This window comes from Sus scrofa, chromosome 1 (assembly GCF_000003025.6).
Source record: "Sus scrofa isolate TJ Tabasco breed Duroc chromosome 1, Sscrofa11.1, whole genome shotgun sequence".
Taxonomy (NCBI): Eukaryota; Metazoa; Chordata; class Mammalia; order Artiodactyla; family Suidae; genus Sus; species Sus scrofa.
In genome coordinates this window covers 181589384-181602810 of record NC_010443.5, presented here as the reverse complement: position 1 = coordinate 181602810, position 13427 = coordinate 181589384, and the positions used below count along the sequence as shown (strand labels likewise).

General features: G+C 40.7%; 1 protein-coding gene across 6 annotated transcripts in view; it reads right to left on the bottom strand.

Annotated features, from left to right (window-relative positions):
* Positions 1-13427, bottom strand: part of GNG2 (G protein subunit gamma 2) — a 166716-nt gene that overhangs the window by 49162 nt on the left and 104127 nt on the right. Inside the window, exon 1 of one of the 6 annotated variants that reach the window (XM_021101900.1) lies at positions 3469-3492. The exons of the other annotated variants lie outside the window; for them this stretch is intronic. The gene's annotated coding sequence lies outside the window, so the exon portion shown is untranslated. Of the gene's footprint in view, positions 1-3468; positions 3493-13427 lie in introns of those variants that run through there. 6 annotated transcript variants of the gene reach the window in all.

Here is a 13427-nt window from a genome sequence, read left to right as displayed (position 1 = left end):
TTCTTCAATATATTATAATAATCTGAAAATATCAAATTAATTTATTGACCATCAACTTCTCTCCTTCTCTAAATGGAAACTCAGGGCAAAGACCTTATCTGACATGCTCAACGAGTAACTGCTAATTGAATGAAGGTCCTCCACAGCATGCCCAGAACCCAGCCCTACATACACTAGATCTTCAGGAAATGTTTGCTTCTTCTGAGGCTGAGTACCCGGCACACAGCATCATCCACGCCCCTCACCACAGCCCCACCAAATGGACAGATGCTCTTGGATACAGACTGCTGACACCAGCTCTTGTTCGGTAGCAAAAGGGCTTATAGAGCATGTTTCCCAAAACAGGCATCTCCCAGACTCTAAGTATTTCTCATCTGATCTTCAAGAATCCCCATACCACATTTTGGGGGCAAAAAGGAGCTTGAAACTAGTACACATGCTTCCCTCTCACCATTTTTGGGCTGTTTTGGGCAATGTCTAAATCATCAATGACTTTTCTCAGGTGCAAAGTTATGTGAACACTCACTTTGAAACCATAATCATTGGTCTGACCCTGAGAACTCCTCTGTAGCACCAGCCTTGTGTCACCCACACGACCAGTCCGTGACCACTCACCTCCAGTCTGTGACTACTCACCTCCACAGAATCCCACAGCCCTGAGAACATAGCCCACGAGGCCTCCAAGCCTTTTTATTGGTTGAGTTTCAGGATCAGCCAAAAGCAATCTTACTTTCTTTTTTTCCTTTTTAGGGCCACACCTGCAGCATATGGAAGTTCCCAGGCCAGGAGTTGCATCCAAGCTGCAGCTGTGGTCTATACCACAGCCACAGCCACATAGGATCTAATCCACAGCCACATAGGATCTAATCCACATCTGCAACCTACATCACAGCTCACGGCAACTCAGGGTCCTTAACTCACTGAGCGAGGTCAGGGATGGAACCTGCCTTCTAAAGGATACTATGTCGGGTTTTTAACCTATAATAGGAACTCCCCACTTTTAAAAATATGTGTTTTTGCTTATAAATGAAACACACAGCCATTTTTGGAAAGCTGAAAAACAAAGAGATTCAGAAAACAAAAATCTCTTCTAATCCTACCACTGAAAGACAGTCAAGTTCACTCTCACAATAATTTTCAAGAGCCTTTTCCCAACTTGGAGTGCTTATTTTTGGTGTGTACTGTCATGCTGGGAAGATAATATTAACTAATATACATAATTATTTGCTGGACCCTGAGGAAATGCCAACCTCCTGAAATGTTTTCTCATCATCCACTTGGCAAGATTTATCCCTTCCCTCCAGGCTCCACCCGCCACGCCACATCCTTAAGAGAATGAAGTTATTTTAATGTTTCCCCATTACTCAAGTGTCAAATTTTATATCACATCTCTTAAGGCTATTACACATCTCTGATATATACTATAGGGCCATTTTTTATTCTTTTAGTCAATATTTTTTTAAAACTACCGCTCTAGGTACATAAAATAAATTTCTAATATCCCTTTGATTGTACGGAGTGAAGAGAAGAAAAATGTAAGAAATTGAAGAGGAAGGGATAAGTAACATTTTCTTTTACTTTGTCACTAAGTAAGGACAACCATCGTCTATACTGATTCAGAAATACCCTGGGCTGGAGGGGAGGAAAATCATGAAAGGGATTCTTCTCTACAAAACAGCTATTTATTTGCCATCTCCAAAGGGTGAAAGACTGTATGAAATGTTGACTTGGGGACCAGTCATCTTAGAGATACTGTATTTTTTAAAGTCAGATTTATCAAGGTATAATTTACACACATTAAAATGTTTGTGTGCGTGCTGATGAGAGGGTTTGACACTTGTGTATATATAGTCCCGAAACCACTTCAATTGTAGGTATTATTTTTAGGAGCTATTTAACAATTTTGGCCAGCTCACTTTCTTCCTTTTCTAGCCTGGCCTCAGAATGAACACTTTTGAGACCAGTCCCCAGGTACTAAGAGCAGAACTGAGAAAGGAAAGGCTGTGAACTTGACTGACCTAACTTAATAGACCATGCAGTTCATAGAGTTATTAAATCCCAGAGTTTAGCAGAACTCAGACATTATCTTGCAGAACCATCTTCCCTAAACAGATTTTTTTTTTTAAGTACAATTTAATACCCTTTAATCACTGGTGACACAGTCTTAGAAAATATCTATAAACATATGGAGTCCTGATTGGCCCTGTGTTTTATTCAACAAGTTTGGTCCAGCTTTGGCAGCCCCTCAGGGCTCATGAAAGGAGCGCCTCTTCGGGATTAGGATTGAGGATTTTTCTAGGAATGAGCAAGTTGGAAAAATGATTCCTATTCAAATTTATGCCACTCACCCTCAAAGAGGCTAAACAGGACACATCTGAAACCCTCTGAACCAAGACCTCATGGATTAAACAAAGAAACAAACAAAACCTTAAGAGATTGAGTGTTTAAATGAATTGCCTTAGAAAATGTAGCTACAAACCAAGAACTTAAGTCTGGGTTTAAGAGATCTAATCAGATGCCCTGTTCACCATTTCTTGAGTATCTCTAACATTTTGGTACTCCCCAAATTGGAAGCATCACTAAGATTCAGGTTTCTCACTAAGTTTTCCCACTGAACCTCACATGTGTGGTCCCCAATGAAAAAACCCTCCTAGGACAATGGGGTGGGGACAGTCCCTCCAAACTGTCCCTATGAACTCTCCTGTCCTCACATGTCACCTTACCTGGCTTATATCCCACCCTCTATCATGTGGTCATTCCCTTTAAACTCACTACAACCCTGCCTTTTTCTCCCTCAATCACACCAGCTGATAAAATTCCCAATCCTGGCTGAATCCAACTCCCCATCTGCCCTTGAGGAGCTAAGAATGTTGCGAAAACACAACGGCAAACTCCAGATGTTAATTTCAAGGGGGCCCTTTGTGCCGTCCAACTTTTCTTCCATGTTTCCTTAGTCAACTTCCAATGATGTTTTTTCACACCCTCTCCTCAGGCCTCTAATGCCTCTCCTCTCTCCCCATCTTCATTCATTGCTGGTGACCTTACTTCTTAGCTCACTGAAAAATCAGCAGCACCCAGAAAAGAATGCGCATATTCTCCTATGACCAGCCCTGCCAGCTTCTGTGCATCTGAACTTCTATGCCCATAAACTGCCTTCTCTTCTCTTGTGATGATGAACTGCTTATGCCTTTTTGCTTGCTTGTTTGTTCATTGCTATTTTGGTGAAGAACCCCTTCACTTCAGCCTGGGATCCCACCTATTTTTATCTACTTAAGGACTTGACTCTTGTGCCCTTTTTTTCTCACTTTCTTCTGCATCACCAATTTTCTTCTTCTCTTTATTGGAGCAATCCCATCAGCATATAAACATGCTATAACATTTCCCAACTTAAGAAAAACAACAACAAAACCTGACTCTGCATGCCCTTCCCAGCAAGAAACCCATTTTTCTGCTTTCCCTTATGCTGACCTGGAAAACGTGGCCTGTCTGTAGCCACTTCTTTTCCTCCAATTCTTTCCTGTACTCATGCCAAACAGCCTTTCTTCACCCCAACATTTGTCTTGGTCACCAGCAGGTCCAGCTCCCAGTCTGCCAAATCCAGTGGTCATTTCTCAGTCCTCATCTTACTGGACCTTGGTTTTAGTTTGCTGTGGCTGCTGTAATAAATTACCACAAACCTGTAGACTTAAAACAGCAGAAGTGTACGTGTTTATAGTTTTGGAAGCTAGAGGTTCAAAATCAGTGCCACTAAATAGAAATCAAGATTGTCAGCAGTGGCATGTGCCCCCTGGATTTTCTAGGAAAGGATCCATTTCTCCCTTTCTTTTTAAATTATAGTTGATTTGCAATGTTGCATCAATTTCTGCTTACAGCAAAGTGACCCAATCACATATATACACATTCTTTTTCTCATTCTATCTTCCATCATGTTCTACCCCAAGTGACTGGATATACTTCCCTGGGCTATACAGCAGGACCTCATTGCTTATCCATTCTAAATGTAATAGTTTTGCATTTACTAACCCAAACTCCCATCCACCCCACTCCCTCCTCCCTCACCCTTGGCAACCACAAGTTTGTTTTCTATGTTTGAGTCTGTTTCTGTTGTGTAGATAGGTTTATGTGTGCCATATTTTAGGTTTCACATATAACTGATATCACATGGTACTTGTTTTTCTCTTTCTGATTTACTTCACTTAATATGAGAACCTCTAGTTGCAACCATGTGGCTACAAATGGCATTATTTTGTTCTTTTTTATGGCTGAAAAGTATTCCTTTGTAGGATTGATTTCTTGCCTCTTTCAGGTTCTAGTGGCTGCAGGCATTCCTTGACTTGTGGCCACATCTCTCCAGTGTCTGCCTCTATGGTCGCATCTGCTTTCTCTTCCGTGCGTCATCACCCTTCACCTCTCTCTTATAAGGATACTTAACACTGGGTTTAGGATCCACCAGCATAACCTAGGATATTGACTTCATGTCAGGAGCCTTAACTTAATCACATCTTCGAAGCCTCTCCACACTTATAAGGTAACATCAACAGATTCCAGGAATTAGGACTTGATATTTTTCGGGGTCATTATGCAGCAACTATCACCTTCTAGCATCATTTAACATAGTGAATTGCTTCCTTCTCCATAAACATTTTATTCATTTGACTTTAGGGATGCTGCTCTTTCTTCCTTAATTTGTTCAGAAGTGTGGTGAGAGTCACATAATATAAAATTTACCAAAGTAACCATCTTTAAGTCTATAGTTTAAAAGTGTTAACCATATTCACATTGCTATAAACAGATCTCTGTAACTTTTTCATCTTGCAAAACTGCAATGCTATGCTTATCGGACAACTTCTCATTCCCTCGTCCTGTACCTCTGGCAACCACAACTTTACTTCCTGTTTCTATGAGTCTGACTACTTTAAATAACTCATGTGCATGAAACCATACAGTATTTGTCTTTTTGTGACTGGCTTATTTCATTCAGCATAATGTCCTCAATGTTCATCCATGTTGTAGCATGTGACAGGATTTCCACCTTTTTTAAGGCTAAGTAATATTCCACTGTGTGATTATACCACATTTTGTTTATCTGTACATCTGTTGATGGACACTTGGGTTGCTTCTACCTCTTGGCTACTGTGAATAATGCTGCTGTGAACGTGGATGTAAAAATATTTCTTCACAATCCTGCCTTTAATTTTGGATATATGTCCAGAAGTGGAATTGCTGGAGCCTATGTTAATCATATTTTTAATTTTTTGAGGAATTTTCCTATTGTTTTCCATAGCAGATGCACTATTTTGCATTCACACTAACAGTACAGTGCACATAGGTTTCACTTTCTCTACCACCTTTCCAACACTTGCTATTTTCTGTCTTTCTTGATTCTTACTTTACTGTCAGTTCCATCTTAGTCTCCCCTTCTTGGTTGTATTCATCTTTTCAATCCCCAAGTCTCACTATGTTTGCACTTTTCTGTTTTTACACTCACCACATCCCCCATCTTCCCCCATCAATCTCATTCAGACCCATGACTCTGAAATACCATAAATGTCATCTCTTTGCTTACATCTTTCAAATCTGTATCTCAATTACTGGACTTGCTCCTAAATTACAGACCCAAATATCTAACTACCTACTCAATCTCTCCACATGAATATCTCAGACTACTTGATCTGTCCCAAATCAAATTCTTAATTTTTTTCCCACAGACCTGCTCTGGCTGTAGTCTTCCTCATGGCAGTCAACAGCAGCTCCATTCTTCTGGTTGCTCAGATTAAAAACTTCGAGGACATTCTCGTTGCTTCTTTGTTTCAGATCTACCAGCAAATCCCTGAAATTTTCCTTCAAAATATATCCAGACTCCACTCCACTCTCCTTCTTGGGCTACCTTACAAACCCAGCCATCTTCATTTCGTGCTTGAACATTTGAATATCATCCTCTCTCCCCTGATTTTGTCCTTCCCCCCTTCAGTCTACTCTTCATATAGCAACCAGAGTGTTTGTTAATGTCAGATATGTCAGAATGATGTCAATCCTTTGCTTATAACTCTCCAATAGCTTCTCACCTTCCTCAGAGTAAAAGCTCACTCTGTACAGGGTCTACAAGAGCTGAATAATAAGGTCCATGGACATCTCTCTGATTTCACCTTTCATTTTTTCACTCTAATACAGCTGCAATGTCTCCTTGTTATTTCTTGAAGGTGGTGAGCCTACTCCTGTCCCAGGGCCTTTGCACCTCCGTTTGGAATGTTCTTATAGTTCACCATCTCACTTTAGTCAGGTGTCTGCTCAAACACAAGCTCCTCGGAGGCCTTCCCAGGGCTTCCTCTCTAAAAAATATCACCCTTCCTTCTTATACCTCTCATCCCCCTTCACCAGTTTTTTTGTTTTTGTTTTTTACGGCTGCACCTATAGTATGTGGAAGTTCTTGGGATAGGACTTGAACTGGAGCTACAGTTGCTGGCCTACACCACTGCCACAGCAATGCTGGGTCCAAGCTGCATCTGTGACGTAGGCTGCAGCTTGTGGCAACACTGGATCCTTAACCCACTGGGAAAGGCCAGGGATCAATCCTGCACACCTACAGACACTATGTCAGGTTCTCAACTCACTGAGCCACAAAAGGAATTCTGCCCTTCCCCAGTTTTATGTTCTTTCTTGGTATTTATCACTACCTGACATATTTTAATCTTTATTTTTAAGGCAGGTATTGTCTACTAAAATATAAGCTCCCTGAGCACAGAGAATTTGTTTGTTCTGATCACTGCTGAATCACTGGTGCCTATAACAGTGCCTGACTCATGGAAGGCTTTAAATAACCATTTGCAAAATGAATGAATGAATGAATGAGGCACATATAGTGCCTCTGTCCAATGAGTCATTTTCCAGAAGGAGGTTTGCTTCTTTTGATCACTTGCAGATGGGCCCTGAGAGCTCTGATGTTGGAATAAACCCCACAGGAAGTTATCTTTAAAGCAGATGTCCTCTTGGACACTCTAAACAGTGCCCCTGCCTGACAGTTAGGAGATGTGATGCTAACTTCCAGGTGATACTTCTGAGGCTTCTTTGTTCCATTTAATTTTAGGACCTCAATATACAACAAACACAATAGTGGAAGGTTACCTTCAAGAACTCATATTGTACATTCCACGGTTTTGGGGAGACTCCCCGGAGACAAAGCTGAAACAGACTTGCAGATTAAGAAACAATAGAGATCAGGTGACCTGACCAAGGTCACAGATAGTGATGACAAGCCTATTATGTCTCTGAGAACTAGTACTTTCACTAGAAAACCCCAGCAAATAGAATCCCTTTTCTTATTAGGTCTTTCCTGTGGAAATGACAAATTTCTTTCATCAAGCAGAGCCAAGAATGGAGCTCACATCCAGAATATTTTGCTTATGGTGGGGATGGATTAGTCAGGCTCATGACTCCTGTGTCCCCATCACCAAGGAATATGGCTGGACAGGGCTGGACAAGCTTTTGTGATGCTGGAATAAAGCAAAGCTGACTCTACTGAAAAGGAGTGAGAGTGTCCAGATCATATTTGTACAGTGGGCTAACCAAACACACCAAAGGAAGTATGCACTGAGAGGCAGAAGCACAATTCATGCCCGGGTAAAGCATTATTGGCTTGGCTGAGGTTATTTACACTGTCATGCAGGTTGAGGCTAAGACAAATGAGCCACTTCACAGATGGGGGTGATGATCAGTAGTCTGTATAGAAACAGAGTCTGGAATTTCAAGAGAGAAATGCTTTCATTACCGGTGAATTCGAAAGTAGGATGATACATTTACTTCTGGCTGGCCAAAACAGATAATATCACCCTAGCAAATAGTTTTCCAAAGGCACTGAAAATCTCCTATAAAAACTTTCATTTATCCATCAAAGTGGCATCAGAGCAACCTACATCAATTACTACCACCAGCCTTGTCTCTCAAAACTGGTCTCTCTTCCTCCTTGTGCTTTCCACCCTATCAAGCATAACAGGATCCAGGGAGTCCCTGCAGTAAGAAGATCTGGTCTCCTCTCATCCTAAAGAATATTAAGGCAGTTTCCATGCAAATCAAACTGAAATTGAGTACAAAAGAGAGGCAGACATACTTTTAGCTTCAATGTGTGGATATTCATTAACCTCTCCCACGCTCAATTACTCTGGGCCCTAGCACACCAAACTTATATTTATGATTAATGCCTGGTATTCTTTCTTTACTTTCACCTTGCTTGGAAAAGCAAATTCTGCTGAGGCTGTTAGAGAATTCTGTGGTTTGTGGATACTCATCTTCAGAAACCTGTGTGTCTTGAAAGGCTGCTCAGTGAGTGACTCTGGATTCTGAGCACCCTTATACTTTTTCACTTCTTTGGTAAATGTTAGATGGGCCATGCAGAGCTGTGCCGCACCTACCACTGGGAAAGCAGTCAATGGCCCCATTACAGCAGCTGTTTGAGATAGCTGGGGAAAAGAAACAACAAATAGCCCCGTAGCTAAGCCAGCTTACTTGCTGGGCCTGTCATTCAGGTGACTCCTGGTTAGGCTGATGAGCCCAATTTATTTTACAGAGGTCTAATTAATACCCTGACATTACAGAAACATTTGCGATTCCCAAGATTTTGTTTGAAAAACCCTAATGTCCGCAGTCCCACTTGCTTGTGAAATGCTTCTTATTTAAGAATTCCACATGAACACAAATGTCAGAACAGCATCTTAAATAGAAGTCTTTAAAAACTACTGAAGGTATGATCTGGAAAGAACAAAGAGAGTACATGATTTATAGGAAACTTTGGTTCAGTTCATACTGTTTACTGTGACGGTACAAGGGCTGGCAAAAGCCAAACAACCTATAGTGACTTCAGGAGACATGGCATTTCCTGGTTTGGTGTCACGACAAAAAGCTTATGAATCTACACAAGGGGATCAGTCTGTCATTTCTTAAGAACACCAAAAGACTTAGTTACGAAAATGTTCGGTCTTCCTTTATCCAACAGACCATTCTTCCTCAACCTCTGGGTGGTCCTATTTAATGTAACTGGGCAATTAAACAGAAATCTTGTTGGCCTTCTGGCACTACTCTCCTTTCCAATCTCAATGTAATCAAGAGATTTCTACCTTGCCTACTTACCATGTCAGGCTGGGATCCAGTGATAGAACCAAAAACCAGACACAACCCCAATTTCCATGGAGGCTGAACTCTGAAGGTAAAGACAGACCCATACATAGGCAATTCCAACATGGTCTTATGTGGTAAGATATGAGAAAGCCCGAGGCATACTAGAAGCACCTAGGAAGGGGACCTATCCCATTTCTTTTCCAAAGAGAAATGAAGAAAAAAATTAGTTTATAGCACTAATACGAAATATGGATCTGTTAAGTAAGAATTTCTAAGCCAGGGGCCAGGGGTGAGGGATGTGGGGAGATGTCAGTCAAGGGGTACAAATATCCAGCTACAAGATGAATAAGTTCTAGGAATCTAAGGTATAGTGTGGTGACTACAGTTAACAATATTGTATTACATAGTTGGAGTTGCTAAGAGACCTGATCTTAAATACTCTTACCATATACACACACACAAGGCAATTATGTGAGGCAATGGACTTGTTAACTAACCTTATTGTAGTAATTATTTCCCAATATATCTGTATAGCACATCACTGCATCGTACATCTTGAACTTACACAGTGTTACATGCTAATTACATCTCAATGAAGCCATAGAAAAAAGAAAAATCTAGCATATAGAGTCCCCCTGGAACATAAAATAACTACTAATATAGACTTGTTTTGTAATACCTGTTTAAGGGGCACTGTGATTCAAACTGAATAATAAAACGCTAAGTACAAAAATAATAATAATTTTTCTCTAGCTAATAAATGCAAAGCACTGAGGGCGATGAGTACATGGTCTAAGTTGTACATTTAATGATAAACAAAATGGTCCAAGTGACAGTGAGAAAGGCAAAGAACCTAACATGTGACAAAAGCTGACAACAGAAGCAGAAAACAGAGATACCAACAGCTTTCTCCAGGTTTGGACATGAAGTGATATTTGATCCTTGGCCACATGATCAAGACAAACTGAACTGGTCAAACTGTAATTTGAGCCAAAGACAAGGAGAATCAGACCCGCCTAACTTTGGAGGTCTAATACTATTTACTGTTATTCATCCAATGGCAGCTGGATCTTAATTGAACTAGAGACCTTGGCTTACAAACAAAAATCTGAATTTGAAGAATTTTAATGCTCTCAAACTGGGAAAAGGGATCAGAGGAGAGAAGAGTGGCAAAGAGAATTCAAAATGACCTCAGCTCCAGATAAGCAGTACACATACCATCCCAGACAAAATTATTGCCTCTGTTGCTGGACTAACTATTCACTCAAACAGAATTATCTGACCAGATGGAACTGCTAAATGGTCAGGGGAGACAAAAAAATGAGATGGCCGAGCCCAGTCCAGGAGGGAGGGAAATCTCTCCTCCTCATTAGCAGCCCAGGAAAAGGAATCAGTTAGAACGCCTTTGGCAACTTGCCTCCATTCAAACAGTCTTATCTGCCTCTACCCCTCTACCGGCTGCCCCTTACTGATTGGAGAAGAGCTTACAAAAGGTGCTCACACATGGAGTTATCAATCAGGCCATGAGTGAAATGAATGAGCGTGAAATTAGAGAGATAATAGACCTCTGGTGCCTATGTCCAAGTGTTTTCTCAAACAGATGACTGTCTCTTGATGACTATAAATGTTAGTCTATTTTTTATTGACTTAAAAAAAATAACGGTTGGCAAAGGATAATAAAAATAATCTTTCAAAAAACTGGAAATCTTTGCCAGGGAACAGCATTGGAGCCACCACGCTCCTATGTCAGTGATCATTTTTGGGTCAGTCATGTGCTAGAATGCTAAACTTTGGCTGACATTTCTGCCCACTTGCACGCTCCCTCCGCCTCCTCCGAATTGGTCCAAAGCTCATTCTAGAGCCAGATATAAACCCTCTGTTGTTTTCCTAACATATGAATCTTCTTTTGCCTATAATTTCTAGGACAAGTTTAGAAGGGAAGAGATGAGATATTTTAAAAAGTTAAGATCTAAAATCCACTATTTTGCTTTGCTCTTCATGCCTCATCTCTAATTAAACTTAAATGCACCTCCGTGAGGCAGGGTGTTAGAAGCAAACATAATGTCAAATGGAGGATTTCAAACTGGAAGACAGCAGAAGAACCCAGGGTAACTCAGCACCACCATCAGCAGATTCAGTAAATACTAGCAGATCACTTTTAAAGGATGGACACTTTTGGTTCCCCACATCCCTCGATCTCTGTTCTTCTCAAACACTTATTCAACTTCGAAAACAAAAAACCACAACTGGTCACGTCCTTGGAGCCATTCCCTTGTTGGCTCTACTCTGTCCTCACCTCTCCAAGAATGTTTCAGGCTTCAGTGTCAAGTCTTGCATAAGAGAATTTGAGCAGCAGGTCCCAAGAAGGGCACATCCTCTGATTTTCAGAGGAGCAGGTGGTGAGCACTTCCGGTCTCCTGCACTTTGTCTACATGGGCTATACCATAGGTTAGGAGGAAGAACAAGGTGACACAGAATTTATCCAGCTCTATGCTCACTTCTACAGATTTGGTTGGATCTTCTGCCATATACTAACTGGACAAGTTACTAAAATACTCAGCCTCAGTTTTGACAACTGTAAAATGAGAATATTAAAGTATCTGGTTCTTAGGGTTGCTGTGAGGTTAAAATAAGAGGAGTCATGTATGCATAGCACTGGATTAGTCCCCATACATGGAACATACTTAACAGATGCTGGCCGCTATGAGGATGATAAATATGAGGGAGGAGAGGACAGGCTGTACCATCAGAAGTAGACAAGGGCATTGCTTATTCTAAAAGCTAAGAGGGACCAGTGTTGACTTTCAAATATTTACACTTTGGGTAGATCTTTGCTTTGAGAAATACTATACTCAGAACTCCATGGTCTGTGCCTTGGAAGTTACCTAACAATTGAAGATAAATGTCATCTATGGCCTTCTTTAAAGAAACGTGGGCCATCAGGGGCTGTTTCAACCTCAAGTTCCCTGTGCTGAACCACAGAGTAGAACTCGGTTCTGGCATTCACTCACCTCTTTCCTCTTCCTTATCGCTCTGATTTGTGACATTTTCAGATACCAAGGTCCCTCACTGAGGTAACGCTGCAGGCCTGATCTTCCTAGATGTCTTATAGTTCAGAATTACCTCCCCCTATGCCATTCTTCCTTCTCTATTAACTAATCTCAACTAAAATGTATTATGCAGCATGGTGATGTGCCACTAATCTCAACTAAAATTATTCACAGAGATGACTGATGCTTAAATAGTTCATCATTTAATAGAGGTCTTCCATGGACATTATGTCATTTTGCCTTCATAGCTGTTCTATGACGGCAAGTCAGACCCTATCATTCCTATGTTAAGAGTAAGACATTCAAATGAATGAACTGATTTGCTCTAGTCCATAAAACTGTTCAGTGACCCTACATTAGGAACTCATGGCTTCTGATCTGGTTGGTAGAGCTAATCAGAACAGAAAGCAAGTTGTTCAGAGTGATTTAACTTAGTAAAACTAAAACATAAAGGACCAACAGTGTAAACCTATTAAGAGATATGCTTTTAAAAAGAGAGACCTGAAAAGGCTACTGAACTTATAATTAGAGAATGAAGGTGGGGATGGGAGATTTAATTCTTTGAAAAGAGAATCGTTCTGATTTTTGCCACCCAGTGTCTCAGGGTATCTGCTCAGGCTGAGAGAAGAGAAGAAACTTAGGGAATCTGGGCCTTTCCTGCCACAAGCAAGGAGGACCTCCCATTTTTACCTTAAATTTATATCCATTTTGCATTCTAGTCCATGTTTAATATAATAAAATTTAAAAACAAGATAGAGTGAAACTTATACCATATTAATCCTGGTACATGGCTGCATTCTCCCAGTTTATGAAGGTGTTATGAAATTCATTTAGAGTCCCATAAACAAATATCTTTTCATTTAAATCTAAATCATACATATGTAATATATAAGTATATAATTTAAAGTTATATATTTTATATATTATAAAATTTATATATAAATATACAATATATTTATGTATTAAAATATGCAAATATAAAATGTATGGAGTTCCCGTTGTGGTGCAGTGGTTAACGAATCTGACTAGGAACCATGAGGTTGCAGGTTCAGTCCCTGCCCTTGCTCAGTGGGTTAACGATCCGGCGTTGCCGTGAGCTGTGGTCTAGGTTGCAGACGCGGCTCGGATCCCGCGTTGCTGGGGCTCTGGCGTAGGCCGGTGGCTACAGCTCCGATTGGACCCCTAGCCTGGGAACCTCCATATGCAGCGGGAGCGGCCCAAGAAGTGGCAAAAAGAAAAAAGACCAAAAAAATAAAAAATAAAATAAAA